This window comes from Typopeltis vanoorti, chromosome 17 (assembly GCF_054136105.1).
Source record: "Typopeltis vanoorti isolate ZY-2024b chromosome 17, IOZ_Tvanoo_1.0, whole genome shotgun sequence".
Classification (NCBI taxonomy): Eukaryota; Metazoa; Arthropoda; class Arachnida; order Uropygi; family Thelyphonidae; genus Typopeltis; species Typopeltis vanoorti.
In genome coordinates, this window is record NC_143565.1 from 60,018,897 (window position 1) to 60,037,072 (window position 18,176).

An 18,176-nucleotide genomic window follows, 5' to 3' on the forward strand; every position below is an offset into this window, starting at 1 on the left:
AAATCTAAATCCGCATAATATTAATATATGCTTTAGAGGAGTAGTGTAACACAACCTTACCAAATTTCTACCAAAGATTAATATTGATTAATAAGTTGATTAAATATTATTTTACACAATTACTTCCCACGTTCTGTGGTAAGCAGCTTTGATAAATGCTGTAAGGTGTATACAGTCAATATTGCCAGATTCATCATCAACCTCTTTGAAGACGTGCGTACATTTTACAGAATCTTTTGAAATGGAACAAACGTAATTCTTAAAAGCCTCAATATTACGCCTAATCAGGTTGTCCGTGACTTTCGCAATATTAGTGACGCTTAAAAAATCATTATGATACCTATCTCGATTAATATAAAGCCATTCATGAAATTACATATATTGCATAATTTTTTTCATTAAGTTCCTTTTCGATAAAATGGTGTTCGACGACCTGTCTTTAGACGAACTGTTCTCTCTGAATTTGATTGAACTGGTTGTCATGTTCTCAACAATCCAAAAGTTTATAATGCGCAGTTGCATTACCTGCGTTTCCAAACATATGTAAGCGCTTTGTAAATTCAATATCTTGTTCCCTACGTAAGGAAGGTATTAGCATAAACTCTGGCTGGAATATTTATATTGAAATTCGGTATTTGAAACCGCTACAAAAATTACCGGCTGTCTCAGTTTTTATTTCAATCAGATGATTTGCAAGGACATAAAAGAGAGAAAAAAAATCGAAATCATATATCGCAATTACTCCCCTCTGGAAGGATGGAATTTAATCAGTCTGATATTTAGGTTATCGCCAACATTCCAAGTTAATTCAATTTCAGTTTCAATCATACAACTTTATTTGAAAATTTGACAAACCATTCGAACCAGTAATAACATTTGCACATAAACTGGATGGAATTAAACGAAATAGTATTCAGTATCTATTAAAACCACTCGACTTAGATAAGTTTTCCCAGGTCCTTGTGCAAAATTTTTTTATTAACATCATAATGCTAGATCGGCAGAAGAAAGACTGTTATAAGTTCGATTCTAGTCAACCACTATAGAAATTTTTAGCCTTTTTTTAGCTGATTCTCAAGTTATTCGATCATTGGAACAGTCAAGTAACTCTCTTTTTCTCTTCGTGGAACTTTTTTAATCTCGCATTTCAGAAAAATCGACACAAACTGTTGGTAATAATAAAGCATCGAACTGGCTGTCTACCATTTTCCAAAATTTAGGGTCGAGTGAGTTCTGCCTAATGTCCCTCAGTATAAATAAAAAAGGGGTTGAACGATTTATCAATTGAGCGATTATCAATTATATATATATATATATATATATATATATATATATATATATATATAATTGATTTTTATATTCTGTCAAAATTTGAAAATGCACCATTTTGTGTTTGTTTATGTTATTTCCTTTCTTGTCAGTAATAAAAGCATCATTCTGACGCGGATTAAAATAATAATTTAACTCGCTTTGGAAAGTATTATTTGTGTACTAGTAGTCTGGAGTTGGTCCCGATTACTCTAGATGTGGAGGCCGTGTTATTGTAAACTCGAGTTTTATTGACAATGCAAAAGGAAATCTGCAAAGGAAACAGAATGAAATGCAATTTGTTAATTGGAAATATAGCAGTCTTTCAAATGACTGCCTATTGTGAATTTTACTTGAAAAGGCAAAAGAAAGTGTCATTGCATTCAGTTATTCTACTCGCAAAGGAAAATAGTTAAAAGAGACTGCTTTCATTATACCCTACTGTCATAAACACCATGTCTGACTAAATAATTTAGGTCTGTTTCACAAACTTTCAAAAATACGTTTAAATGTGAGAATTTCAGGTGGTGAGTGATTCCCACCACCTGATGTGAAATCACCCTTTTAATGGAGGTTTGAATTGGCAGGAAAATTTTGTCTTTAGAGTAAGGTTTCCGAATTGTCTAACACCTTCACCATCAGCGATATGAGATTCGATAGATTTAAAACCTTTCACGCATTGTGTGCGTGGGGGATGCGTGCATGCCTGGTATTTACTGTTTTTTTAAAAAAGTTTCAAAAACGTTTGATATAAAGAATAATTCACAAGAATTAGTCCATCAGTACTTTCGGAGATAATGTGCTGTACTTCATTATCAACAAACAGATAGTCACCTTTCCAAGCAAACCAAACTGTTTATATGATATGATAATAGGTATTAAATGATTAGTATGTTTTTCCTTCGCTTTTTTTCAATATTTCCATTTTATATCTGATTTTTATACGTACATTATTCTAAAATGCCATGCAGATATAACTTGTGCGCAATTTAAGAACTTAAAGAAGATCTCATGACGGTAACTTGTTTTGATGAATTATTTATTTATAAACAGGAAATTCGCCTCGTTCCTCTCTGAATAAGAGATTCTAAAAATAAACGATTTTTTAATCTGTACAACTACCGCGCATTAGCACTGTTGTAAATTCCATCAAAGAATATAATGCGCCTTTGTTCGTGAGTGCGTGTGCGTGTGTACGTTTTGTATGATAGCGTAAAGAGTAATTAATTCATTGAAGTATGAAAGAGTTGCAGGTGGTTTGATGGCGACAGTCTTGTAGCAAGCCCAGTCAATTATAACAGCTTCTAGAAAATAAAAATGTAGAAAAAAAAATCAATTAATTTAACGTACTTTTAATTATGAAAGCTGTCTTTTTTTACTCCTCGTCATTATAAGAACTTTTAAACTACAAAAGCAGATTAAATATGTCTACTTTTTAATGAGCTTTTTAATCACTAAAATGCTTTCTTCTGGATGAATAAAGATAATTAGCAGTTAAACCATTCTTTATGCTTATCAAAAGCTACCAGCTACTGCGATAATATAATAGACAATGATTAGCCCAAGAACTTCATTTATATTTTTTCTATTTCTTTAATAAAAGTGATATTAGGTTCTCGAAATGTAGATCTTTGAGTAACGACAGGAGTTCATACGATGGGATGATGTCTTTACTAAGAAAATTCGATGCTAAAGGGTAGCCGTTGCAGAAGAGTAGCCCTGGCGTCGCCAGTGAACTTATTATCACGAACTCACTTCCGTTTCATTTAGCACTACGTGTTTAGTTCGGGTTGATTACTAATTAAGGTCATTGATTTTGAACTCCATTATTTGATAAGACACACCAAAAAAAAAAAAAATAAATAAATTTGGAAGAACTTAATTACTCTAACAATGTCGTTCTGGGCATTAGTTGAGCATGCGCATGGAGTCATGATGCAGTCCCACAGAATGCAGAAACTGCGACTTAATTTAATGCTTAATATTAAGTTAATGATAACTTATTGGGCTGTAATGAGTTCTCGCAGACGCCTTCATAGTTCAGGCGCTATCGATAATGTCTGGTCTTTTTTTAACCAAAACCAGAGTTCGAATCTGGTCTAAGACGAGAAAATTCATGAATCTAAAATTCAGTTAATATTCCTTATAGCTGCGAGAGAGAGAGAGAGAGAGGGGGGGGGGGATGCCAACCTAAAGAGAAGATTTAGTCAGTGATAGAAAAAATGCTTCATTATGCTTCACCAGGCAAATATTATTATTGCATGGTGAAGAATCTCTCTCTCTCTCTCTCTCTCTCTCTCTCTCTCTCTCTCTCTCTCTCTCTCTCTCTCTCTCTAGTTTAACATTGCTTAGATTTCATGGTTTATTTTTGAGCGAATCTGTTAAAACATTACTTAATCATTTAGCTTTTAATATTCTGTATAAAAAGAAAAAAAAAAACGTTCCTTTTCATTTGAGGAATAAGCGCCGAGGTTCAAAAATGAGGTGATGTGCGATTACTGATACGATTCAATGTGAATGATGTGTTGCAATTATAAATTAAGGACCTTCTGTAGCTCAGTCGATAGTAACGATGCTGGTTTTTTTTTTCCTTTTTTTTTTTTGTAAATGCCATGTTTTGTATCCTAGACAGGATTCAAACCATTCTTGTAAAGGTCAGGGTTTTAATCCTATCTAGAAAACGTGGAGCCATTATAAGGGTTTTTGAATTGAAATTCTATTAGCTAATCTCATATGGCGTAGTGGAAAAGCTTTTGCTCCCGTAATTTAGATATTGTATATAACCACCAAACAGGTAAATTGAACACACAACACCCGCAATTGCTGACCTTAACAGACAACAGTTATAGAATTAACTGCCCTATGCGAACATTAAATAAGTTCATATGATGCAAAGTTCTTGAACGTGAGAGATTGTTGAGCCAAACACGTTTAAGGAAGAAATGAGATGATGAGAAATTATTAATAAATATTTGAAAATTGTTTCTGAAGGCAAATCTAATTTTTAAAATATATTTTAACCATTTCAGACATAACTGAAATTAATCTCTTGTACCGAAATGTAAAAAACTATACTTGGTAGATTTACTTTTCTGGTGAATATTTAGCTCAAAATAATATGTAAAGTATAACAATATCAAATTAATAAATAAAACTGATAATAATTACTCTCTAAATCAGTGATTCTCACGAGAAACACTTTCTTGGGAGAGTTTAAGACGTCTGTGGAGTGGGAGGAGGGAGTTGGTTATTACACTGATTGATGACACTACTGCCATCTAGTGGGCGCCATATTCGTCAGTCCAAGTTCATCAGTCTGCGTCATTGCTAAACTCGTAGTGCGTTAGTTTATTGCTACGTTCCTACACATATTCATTATAATATCAGCATCTGCTATATGTAATTTCTGAGTGAATAAACCGTACTTATTTAATCCTTATTCCAATATTTCACAAAGACAGAAAGAATGTCAATAACTCAATGCATTTGGTTTTATTGCTTCTATCACAAATGAACCCTTGGCAAAGTGCTTACTCTGCCGAAAACGGTTTTTAGTAACAAAGCAATAAAATGGTAAATGAAGTTTACCATTTTATTGCTTTAACACAAGGAAACATCCTGATAAAGCAGGCAAAGATGTCGTACTTCTTTCGATATCTAAGAGAAAAGTTTGAAAACGATAATACAGCCACAACAATATTTAGAAAATCTAATAAAAGTTCACTTCGTTTCCTAGAAAATAGCTCAAATGATCGCGAAATGTGTTGATCCACACTATATTTGAAAAAATAAAATAATGTAAGTAACTGTATGAGAAGTTGATGATGGAAAGAAACGCAGATGGCATAATATCTCCGGTGGCAATTGAGTCATCGCTATTTCGAGAAATACTGACGAGATGAGGAGCGATATTGAAAGTCATCCGTGTAATGAACTGGATTCAAGCGAATATTCATTATATTAAACGAACGAAAACAATCTGCATGATAATTTAGCTGTGCTGCTCGCAAAGAATAATAAAGAGTCATAGAAGAATTGTTATTTTCGCAATTACTCAGAACAGATACAAAGGATTATCGATATTTATAACGACCGAAAATTTTTTCCCAACAAAAGGGTTTCCTTTTCCAACATTTCCAATGCCATCGTATGCGTAACTTATGTAATACTGGCTATGGTTCATAGACAGATAGATTTACAATAGTGCCCGTTGTTTTAGCAATACACGTCGTCATTCATCAACAATATTTACTGCCAGCAGCTTAATGAAAGACTCCACAAAAAGTGAATGTTGTTATAAATAAGTATTAATGAAATGTCTTCTCTTGAATGATCGAGTTTTTCATAACCATTCCACAAAAATGAAAAAGAATTCACACACACACACACACACAGAGAGAGAGAGAGAGAGAGAGAGAGAAGAGGTAAAATAGCTCTCAAAAAAGACACTATGAAAACATTGGATACGCGCTGTTTGATAAGACTAGAATTTTCGATTCACTCAATGATTATTTAAACATATTTTTCAATATTTCATATTTATTTTATTTTATTTTATTTTTTGCAGTTCATGTAATAACAACCAATTTAAAAATTCTTCTTATATTCTTCTTCTTCTTCTTCCTATCATGGAATATAGGCCATGTGGCCTGTTCCGGTCTCATGCCATCTCTTTCTTGGTATTCCGAATCTTCTTTTTCCACTTATTTTGTATCTGTATAATATTTTTGGTAGTCTGCTGTTGTCCATTCGATTCAAATGTTCTAGCCATTTTTGTTTATACAGTATTATGTAGTAATTAATTGGTTTGATTTTTAGGGATTGTAAGATTTCTTCATTTGTTTTGTGGTCCCTCTTGGTATATCCAGCTGTTTTATGAGGAACTTCATTTCTGCTGTTTGAATTCGTTTTTCATCTTTCCTTTTCATGGTCCATGTTTCGCTTCCGTATAGTAGAGTTGGTTTTGACAAGACATTATATAGTCTTGTCAAAAGTGTGTTTTTGTACCAGGGATGGCTTAAATATACTATTTATTATGCCATTTACTTTGACAAAGTTTGATATTTTAGTGTCTATGTCTTTTTCTTCTTCGTATGATAGATCACATCCCAAGTATCTGAAAGTGTTTACTTGTTCTAGTATTGTATTATCTATCACTATTTTACTTCTTATTGGGTTTTCTCCTTTGAATGCCATTATTTCTGTTTTTTCTTTGGATATTGTCATATTATATTGCTTTGAGATATCATTTAATGATTTTAATGATCTTTGTAAGCTATAAGCTACATCAGAAGATGAAGCTAATACTATTTGATCATCTGCAAATAGTAGTGTATCTATCTTCATTTGCGGGGTCATTTGTATACCAAATGGGTTATGCTGTTTCCAGATTGTTAATATTTCATTTATATATATATATATATTGAAAAGCAGAGGTGAGAGGGTACATCCTTGTCGTACTCCTCTTGATATATCTTTCCATTCTGAGGTGTGTTCTAATTTAACTGCTATTTTATTTCCTGTATATATTTCTTGAATAGATTGTAAAAGTTGGTTTGGTATGTTTAAATTGGTTAATATTTTAAACAATTTTTGTCGACTAATTTTGTCAAATGCTTTTTCATAATCAATAAACGCCACATATGTTTCTTTTTGAAATTCTCTTCTCTTTTCTATTAATAATTTTAAAGTAAAAATTGGATCTATGCAGGATCGGCCTTTTCGGAAGCCATTTTGTTCTTCTAGTAATTTTTCTACAATGCTGCTTAGTTTCTCTTTTAATATTCCTGCATATATTTTATATCCTGTATTCAGCAGGCTAATTCCCCTATAATTATTGCAATTGTCTTTATTTCCTTTTTTATAGATTGGGATGACCAGTGCTTTTTTCCAAGAGTTAGGGGTTTTTCCAGACATCCTAACCATATTAAAAAATTTCAAAAGTCTTTCATTAAATTTTTCACCTGCATTTTTGTATAGTTCTATATTTATATTGTCTTCTCCTGGCGTTTTCCAATTTTTCATCTTCTTTATTATATTTTTCAGTTCTAACATTGTGATATTTTCTATTAGGTCATTCTTTGTGTTATAAAATTTTAATTCATTGTTCTCATCTGTCCAGAGATTTTGGAAATAGGTCACCCATTTTTCTAAATCTATTGTTTGTATTTTTATCTTTTCTTTTATTTCTTTATTCATGTATTTTATTACTTTATAGGTTTTGGGTTGTGGCTTAAATAAATCCTTTTCTAGTTCTGTTACGAAATTGTTCCATCTTTCTCTATGTTTTTTCCTTACTTTTCGTTTTGCAATTGCACTATTTATACTCTATTTCTGCTTCTATTGTTTTGGAATTTAGCCATTTCTGGTAACTGTCCTTTTTGGTTTTTATTATATTTTCTATTTCTTTGTGCCAGTCTCGTAGTCCTCTTTTTCTAATCCATTTGTGCTTTATTCCTAAGGTTTCTGTTGCTGCTTTTGTGAGAATTTGTTTCAAATTTTCCCATTCATCTTCTATGTCACTTGATTCAAGTGTGGTTTCTGTTTTTAAGTTTGTGCATTTTTGATATTGTAGTCTAACTTGAGGATCCTGTAATGAAGAAATTTTGTAGCTCGGCTGGTAAGAATTTTCAATTCTATGTGTTTTTAGCCACTTTGGTTTAAATATTTAATATAAGACGATAAGAGAATATAAATATCGATTTTTCAACATTAATATCTTGCAATAGTATTTCACCAATACGTCTAATATATACTCGTACAATTTATTGCAAACAATATCTTAAAATATTTCATTATAAATATAATATATTTGTTAAATTTCTTTTCCATTTTATAACAATATTTAATTAGTAAATTTCGCAAACAGATGTGAACTCGAAATTCATCTTACAAAAGTAATATCACCACATACATAAAGTTTTGCTATAAATTATTTTATTTATTATCATTATACGACATCTTCATGTCTCAGGAGTCATCCCATGAACCCATTCTTCGCTGCACAATACACTTCATTAAATTATTTTTGCCTATTATTTGTGTGTTTTCTTTGGCCACTTTGTGTGTTCTGTTGGAAAAAGAAGAATTACAGTTTCCGAAATAAAATTGGCCTAAAAGACCTATGTTCGAATTTCGTTTAGGATGCAAAGAACTCATGACGATGGTTCTTTGCATCCTCCAAAGGTAATTTCTTCTGAGGTGAAAGGGCACTTTTTCTCCTGAAAACTTGAGTTTTTAATATTCAGAAAACAAGCAACCTGCGAGAAAAACATATGCAGTTAACGGACATAACGTGTTGGCCTCGTACTTCGACTGTAATTCAAACCAAATTGAACTATGAGAAAATTCTGCTACCTTCGTGTGGCTACCATTTATGATTTCCACATAAAGGCTCCTCCTAACAGGACGAAAATCAAATCTGAAAGGCGTATGTCGCATCGCTCTTCTATTAGTTTGTATTTTTCTTTTCGATTATAACTCCAAAAGTCATTGAATTTATTGATATTATTGGAATCAGATGAATAAAGCGAATACTATACTCGAAAACAATTTCATGATGATAATAGGACATTAGAAAATAATGGTCGTGAAAAGGAGACATTGGGCCAAATAGAATTGAGAATCACTACTCTAGATTAACACTGTGGTATTAGCTACGTGTACTTTTCACAAAGTATTGATTAATTTCACAATGGGTAAATGTTTGCATTTTACTAGATAGATTTAATGAATATTATCATTTATAAACTATTGTATGAAACTAGGAAGTTCCACTAAAGTCCATTGCTTGGGACTACATCATGTGTATGTGTGTATTCAGAAAAGCGCAACAAATATCCATATTTTGAAACTAAGCAATGGAAAATGTTTCATTACGAGGTTGGTATCACTGCTCTGACATAGAGTACTTAACTTGCATAATGGACAACTTTAAAAAACGTGGTTCCGATCTATAAACTGCATAATTTCTGTCAGTAACTACGGAATGGTATAACAGATATTGATATGCTTAAAACTATGTAGAAGCAGATGAATGACATACAGATATTTAAACATTTCAATAAGTACTAAATGAAACCAAATTATATTCTCATTTTATCATTTTATTCTCATTTTTACCAAAGCGAGAGCAGATCACAAGTTCGAGAGTGAAGAAGAAACTATTTCCAATTCTTACGCTAAGGAGTAAATTTGTAAAATCGTTATTTTTAGAAATAAAATATTTTTAATAAATATAGATTTTGTAGTATCTTACAGCTAACAAGTGGGACTTAATTAAATTTAATTAATTAATTAATTTTATGATATATGTTAGTAGAGAGATATACCCGAACTCTGCTGGATTTGAAAACTGGATTCAAAATCTCCTTTCTTCAATCCTGTTTTCCTGTTTACGTTTAATTCACATGTCTGCTCGATTACGTTCAATCGATGCTTGACGTTCGCCAATGAACAACTTCTATAGCTCTGAGCAAGACTGGCATAACCCCATGAACTCCGCCCAGATATTGCGAACGTGGTGGTTGAAGTATTAGTATGATGCAAATCCCATATGAAATCCCATATGATACTAATTTGAAGGATTCATAACTAAGGCTCATAGTGCAGAACCAATCACATGAAACTTAACCACTGAGAATTCCGATATGTAAAGGTAAAGAATTAGCAAACATAATGATGATGATGATGTTCATCGAAACAATAAGTTTAGTTTTTATGTACAAAGTGCAGAAAAAGCAAGATTTATTCGCCAATCAGTGGCAGATTTCGATGTGCCAATAGATACTATTTTCTAATTCACCTTTTGCTCTTTTAGAAATATAATAATTACATAAGGAATTTACATTATACCTGAACTCATGGTTTATGTTGCCCTTTTATAATCTTTGATATAAAGAGAAAAGCAAATCAAAGCTATCACAACACATCTTTTATGTCAGTCCCTTCTCAATGAAAGAATGCGGGTTTACATCATCGGTCTGTGAAAGGAGAGGAAGAAAAGGGGGAAAAAAGTGGCAATAGAAGTCGTAGGAAAAGACCTCAGCTCACAATTCTCAACTTATTAGCTAAAAGCTATCTGTTAGCCTCTTTCATAGTGTGCTCAGTAACATAAAACTCACAGACCATTGTTAGACTGAACCCGAGGGTGATCGGTACTCGAATGATCTGCCCCTTCCGAGCAGATCGCTTGGAGTTAGCCTAGCCCTTCTGGGGTTGTCATCCACGCATTCCTAGAAAGTCCATAGAGGAGAGGAGATCCAAAAAAGATTCTGTAAGAATTAAAACTCAAAATTACATTCTGATGAGAAAGAAAAAAACATATAACAGAAACAGACAAAATTTAATCGCCCCATCTCTCAGGATACATAAAATGGGCCGGTTGCACCATGTTTTCCTGAATTTAAAGTCACCTAAGGTTTCCTTCCTTTTCGATATTAAGAAAGCGACGAAGAGAGCTGTAGAAGTTCAACAATACAATCCGGTACAATGGAAAAGGACTTGGAGGATGCGAATCTTTTTTTCATGTCTCTTCCATGTGTGGCACTTCAGCTCATTAATTATAGATATCAGGATTCTCTGCTTGTTGTTAACCGGCTGAGGGAACTGTAGAAAAATAATTTGTTCCTTGGTGATAGCGGTATATAGTCTATCAGATAACTGCATCCATACACTACGTGCGACGGGGTAAGAGTAAAAAAAATGCATCACAATATCAAGATTGTAGCACACTTTACAGAATGGACTTGCTGTGTCTCCACTTGTCGGAGATTATCGTACGCTATCCTCCAAGCTAGGTCTCTCCTCGTCGGGTAGCCTTTGTTCTTTAGTGTGTTGCTAAAAAGGATCCCGTACCAGCCGCCTGGATCTGGGCACCAATAATGGTGCCCAGATCCAGGCGGCTGGTACGGGAGTGATTGAAAAGAAGCTTATACAAGTTTTTCTTTCCCCAGATTCCTGCGATCTTGTTACCCGAGGAGATTAGCTGACTTAGGAGTTGGCACGTTCTGCTGTATCGATAAGGGACACTCTCGAATTTTGATTCATTGTGGAAGTCTGCCCAAGAAAATATTGAAGAAGTTCACTGCACGAGTGTTTGGAACGTAGCATCTCTTGTATGCAGGAGATGGTGTTGCTATGTAGTTGTAAAGTTCTAATATCTACTTCGCTGCGGAGATTACCCCAGAAGAATCTGTGATGTTTATTTATGATATAAACGATGTTCTTCTCTCTCTCTCTCTGTTATTCCTGTTATGTTGATGAGGATGTGCTGACATGCAGGACAGATGATCGTCTTGATAACTACTGCATTGGTGGAGAATCGGACAGCTCTCTCTGTCCGATTCTCCACTCCTTGCGTTGTTCATCAATTTTCTTCTCTAGTTCCTCTATTTACAGCTCTGGATGTGCTCCGAAGGTAATATCCTCAAGATAGTAACAGATCTTATTTAGGGACAAGTTCAAAAGTGATATCATTCTGTTCCATCTGCCGTATATCCGTAGTTGTGTTTTATCAGCGTTGGATGTCAAACCGCTGACTGGCTATATTTTCTAAGATTCCGAAAAAGATTCCGAATTGACTTTATCCAATTCCGATAAATTGGATGAAATCAATGACTTTACATAATATATCATTACCAGTCTCTTTTAGCATTACTTTCTTTGTCTCCTCAAACCATTACTAACGTTTTCATAATGAATATAGAATAATTGCCTATAAAAGTCCCCATTACATCGTCCGCATAGGCTATTATCTTAACTTCTGTAAAGGGGGATGGAAGTGGAATATCCCTCACGGCCCGGGTGTTGTTAATCGCTTGCAGAAAAGACCCAAGCACTAAAGCAAAAAGTAGAGGGCTAAGCAGACACCTTATTTCGCTCCTCTATGTATCTTTATGGGATCTGAGAAGATGCCGTTAATAAGGAGGAGAGTCGAAGAGGTGGTATATGCTCTTTGAATAATAGAGTAAAGACCCCCCCTCTTCCCCCAGTCAGCTTCAAAATATAAAAGAGAAATGAGTGCCGGACACTATCGAAAGCTCCACTTAGATCTACCGGAAGCAATGCTATTGACAGCTGCTTGATGTTAACTAAGTGAATCAGATCCCTCAGTAGGAAAAGATTGAATTTCATCGCTCGGCCTGGGTCACCACAGACCTGTCGTCAAAGTGGGCGGCCAGGAGCTAAATACTACGCAACAAATAATTGTCGCCTTCAGAAAGCACTACCAGCAGCTATTCGAATACAGAAGTGCTTTCCATGATTGCTCTCCCTGGACGATTGGAAGCGTGTTCCCTATTAGGGGGGGGGGGGAATCCCTGTCTGACTTTGAGATCAACAGTGTCGCATTGTAGTAACTCACTTGGTAGTTCCCCACTTAAAAGAAAGGTGTTTTAGAGTATCTCCAGGAGAGGAAGAATAAAGTCCCACTCCTCGCGATAGAATTCTACGCCAAATCTATCCAGCCCGGGTGACTTTCAGGCATGGCATCGTTTTTAAGCCGATGTTATTTCTGTTGCAGTGATTGGTCCATCTAGCCCCGCTTGTATATGAGTAGGAAGTTCACCAATCGCCCAGGGAGAGCAATCATGAAAAGCACTTCTATCTTCGAATAGCTGCTGGTAGTGCTTTTGAAGGCGACAATTATTTGTTTCGTGGTATTTAGCTCCTAGCCTCCCACTTTGACGTTATTGATCGTTCTCTCTTGCCAGAATTTTAAGAAGTATTTTAAGTACCTATGGTAAAAGTCGCTGACGGTTTGTCGGCCGAGCATAGTTGCACCTGAATTTTAAGGTTTTCTCCTCAGTCTGTCTTGTTGTTTCCGCCTCTCTTTCTGAGTTTATTTCACGCAATGTATTGTCACTTGATATACCACTGCGCTGATTGGCTTAGAACCAACTTCGTTCATTGTAGAGATCGCGGAGTCGCTGTCTTATAACAAATGCGTGTTCCTTTTCCCATTTTTTCATCTTCTCTTTTATCTCTGCCTTAAAATTGATCCACGTACCCCATTCTCAGCCAGCGTTGTTCCAAGTGGAGCACGGGTGTTGAAGCTTAGCTGAGAACAGAGACGGATAATGTGACGAAAGCCTCCATGGGCCAGGGCCAACCTCTACACTTTCGAAGCATTGAAGTGTAAGTAGGATCGGTCTGTGATCCGATACGTTATTAATAAAGTTGGAAAGCTGTACTTCTTTCACTCTGTAAAGAAGTGGGGTAGACAAATAAAAGTGGTCTAGTACCTACTCCGCGGTTTAAACAAGTATAAGCTATCATATTTGGATTACGGACTTTCCATACATCTACGACTGGGCATTTCTTTTAAGAGTCCCCCATTAGAATAATGTAGTCAGTTTCGTAAAGTTAGGTTTCTATTGATGCAAATAATGCAGGTTTATCAGCCTGCTATTTTTGGGCATATACATTTACGAATCTTATAGTGCAGTCTTTCTAACTGCAGTCCATGGTTAAGATTCTACCTTCTCCATCACTCTGAACGTTGCGGAAATCACCAAGGAGGGGGGGGGGGGTCAATAATCGGTACTCCCACTCCGATGGAGTGCTCTGATCCCTTTCACCCCGAACACAGTTGCATTGAGCTGGGAGCATCATATTCCTCCAATTTCTATCGGCTGCAAGCACATGACTTGTTACTTGGCACGATGTACCTTGTCCATGGGAGTGTCGGTTGACTTCTTTCCAAGCAGTGTAGAAGTGACAAAATATCTTTAATTTTTTCACTTGTACAATCACCACACAAGTGCTTCACAATCTTCTCGGATTTTTCATTTTCTCTGACCATCCATTATGCTTTTCCCAAAATGTCGAAGAGGAACTTTTCGATTACAAAACCATATTTTCCGAAAACCAAAGTTATGCATGAATGCAATTTCATTTATTTTTTACAGAAAGGTCTGTCCGCAAATTTATTATTAAATATTTTGGTTCCAAATTTTAGCGTGATTTTAGAGGAATTAGCAATTCACAAACTATCATTTTTAATAAGTTTAAACATGATAAATTGGATGAAGTCAATGAATTTGCACCTAATATATTATTACCAGTATCTTTTAGGATTACTTTCTTTGTCTCCTCAAAGTGTGTTTTATCTCGTAGTAATCCGTTTGGAAGTATAAAATTTAATAAAATTTAAAATGACAATAAATTAGTGATGTCTATTCGGAAGTATTAAATTGTAAAGCTTGTAATTTATTATCTTTTTTTTTTTTTTTTTTGGAAAATGTGTAATAAATTAGAAATTTGTTAAGCAGTATTAAACTGTAAAGCTTGTTTATTTGAATTTTTCCGTCTACAAAGCTTATTGATTCAGATAAAGCGCTTTCTTTATCAATATATTCGTAAAAATAAAAAAAAATAAATGAGAAAGAATGTATTTTTTTTTAAACACTCGTTAATTAACTAGTGACCGATTTGAATACTTGGTTAACTCGAACGTTCAGTTTTATTCTCAGTAACTAGATTTAATCGCTTCCGTAGGTAGAAGAACGACGGGTAACGGTGCCCTTCGATTGCAAAAGACCTAATTTCGATTCTCCCGATGATGAGAGGAATCTTTAAACGGGCGTTTTCCAATTGCAGTATAGTTAGCCGCTTACAAAGTAGCACAGTTTTATGTCCCAGAAAATAGGGGGGGGTTTATCCTGCATATAAGTGCATATAGGCAAATTAGCCAGAAAATAGGCACAAGTAATAGAAAAATTCTGTTAGCTTGCGATAGATGACTTAAGTGTGTATTAGTACAGTGCTTCCCAAACTGTGGGCCGCGGCCCACAGTTTGGGAAGCACTGTACTAATACACACTTAAGGGGGCCCCCCTCAGCAAACCCGTAGGTGGTTTTGTTGAGGGGGGCCGTGAAATAATGAAAACAAATTTAAAATGTTTTAAGACTAAGTAGATTTTTTTATTTTAAAAGAAACGTATTTAACTTTTATTATTTATTATTTCTTTTTTGTTATTTTTTTATATTTTAATGGAAAAATTCGCACATTGGTGTTGGTTCGCAAACTTTGCTTCTTGCGTATTTCGGCGCTTAATGAATATTAGTAAATATTGCTTATTCATATGTTTCATTTCAAAGCAGTGGTTAATTGTATTTACTTCGAATGCTCTCCAGGGAAGCTCCAAATCTTCCTGTCCCTTTCATCACGTGTTCGTAATCAGGGACTGTTGATATTGACTTTATATACATATTAAAACCCGTTTTATATTATCACTGTCATCCGAGCTAGTTTTCTGTTACCAATAAAAGTTTCGCATATACTTCACACATGAAAAAAAGCTTAAACAAGTCCATGTGGGGAGATAGTAACTCGCTTGCAGTGGTAAACAACACACCCTCCCTAACAGCCACTATACTGCAGAGGCAATAAAAACAAGTACTTTTATTATGCCAGTGAATAAGGTATGAGGAGTCTGTGTAATATATTTCTCAACAAATAGTGCAAATAAAGACAACTGGGATATAAAAACACACTAATTAATGAATCACATGTCCCCTCAAACAGAAACTATGCTGTATAGACTGAAACAAAACCATATGTTGCATGGGCAAACACAGTATCTAATTTAACCCTGAGATGGATAAGTGGCTGATAAAAAATAAAAAAGAAATTTCCCGCGAACAATCAGAAGAAGCAGAAACAGACTCAAAAAAAAGGACAGTATTTCATATTTTACTAGAACAGCCCGCATCGTCTTCAGAACCAAACGGTAAGAGGCAAAAAATATAATATATGCATTTGATTTTTGCAATATTTGCTGTGTATGTTTTGTATTGAATATAAATACAATAAATATTATAATAATATATCTCTCTATTACGAATTTTTCCGATGGGGGCCGTGAAATATTTTAATTTTTGCAAAGGGGACCCTGACATCCAGAAGTTTGGGAAGCACTGTATTAGTATATACTGTATAGTGGAAGTGTACAGATAGAAATAGTGAAGATAGCGCGCGTGCGTGTGTATGTGTGTAGAATGCCTTCCAGCTTTGAATTCTTTTACTCCTTGAAAGCGTTACTTAATTAAAATAGAAACAAATATGCAAATCTGTTAAAAGTTAAAAGAAAATTATAAATATATATATGTATGTATATATAATAAAATTTTGTATTAATACTTCAATATGCTAATCAATACTTTAACCAAATTCATTAAGATATTAATTAAAATGACAGTTAAAGAAATTGGAAAGGAACTCATTTAAATGCTCTATTCTCGGTTAGGAATTATTTCAGATCCAAATGAGGCCAGTTTATTTATCTATTATTGAGAGTGTTTTCCGTGAAGGTTATCGTGTTTGATGGGATGTAAAACCTACAAATTCCGGTTTTCGGGATCTCGAGAAGAAATAGATTGGCCTATAAACCCTGACTGCATGACGTGAAAGAAGTCAGTTCCTAGTGCCTAAGGTTCGGTAGACTTAAAAAATTATCATACTTACATTATTTGAGAAATTAATTGCTCCTTAGGAAAAGTTCTCTTAATTTTGTGTTTTGGGAAGCAGATAAATTCTAAATAATTCTAATTATTTCAAATTTAGGAGGATAATTCTAAGTATGTGTATGCGTTTATGCACCAATAAAATACTCCCAGTTTTTAATATATATATATATATATATATATATATATATATATATATATATATATATATATATATATATATGTAGAAGGTATTTTACCTTGGGTAGAATACATGTTAAAAATACCAAGCAATTTTAAACCTGGTTTTACTCCATTTCCTAAGTAAGCAAACATACAAATAAGTCAAGTTTGCGCCTGCAAGTGATGCAAGTCTAGCTGATCCTGCAGGTAGTGCAAGACCAAGGCAACTCGTGGTAAAGGTGGCATAAGCTCTGATCACTAATCTTAATATTTACCCTTAATGCCAAAACACATCTCCAAGAAGGGGATGCATGATGTTTTGTATTAAAGGCAAGGGGCCACTACCCAGAAATAAAAATCTCCTCCAGAGATTTTTATTTAATAAGGTTAAAACATCTTATGGCAACTTGTTCTGGTAAAATACTTATAAGCTCTGTATTACTAAATCTTGGTATTTCTAGCCTAGCTCCCACTGACGAGACCTCAATAAAGGTCGAAACCGGTCTAGGTAGTGGCCCCTTGCCTTTAATACAAAACATCATGCATCCCCCCTTCTTGGAGATGTGTTTTGGCATTAAGGGTAAATATTAAGATTAGTGATCAGAGCTTATGCCACCTTTACCACGAGTTGCTTGGTCTTGCACTATCTGTAGGATCAGCTAGACTTGCAGCATCACTTGCAGGCGCAAACTTGACTTATTTGTCTGTTTGCTTACTTGGGAAATGGAGTAAAACCAGGTTTAAAATTGCTTGGTATTTTTAACACACACACACATATATATATATATATATATATTATCAGGTTTTATATTACATCAATAAATTACATCTGGTTTGTTTATTTATTTATTTATTTATTTGTATTATGTACCAATGATTTATCGATGCACGGGGCTCTAGAGGATTTTTCTCCTTTAGGGAGAAGGAGCAATCCCGAAAAGATTAGGCTAAATTTGTTTGGCATGAATTTATCCGTTTCGTCTGTATCCAATGGGGTTCCATGAAAATTCATCGAAAAAACAGCTAATCGAAAGACAATTCATCAAAAAAAACAATTCACCGAAAATTTTAAATAAAATTTCATTAAATTGATCCAGCCAAAGGAATTGTTAATATCATTTCGAAACTTTTTTCGAAAATGTTATGATAAAAGTGATCATTTAGAACAAAGATTGAACCGTGCAGACAGCTTCTTGTACCGACAACTTCTACTAATTCCGCTAAGTCAGAGAGTTATTGTAA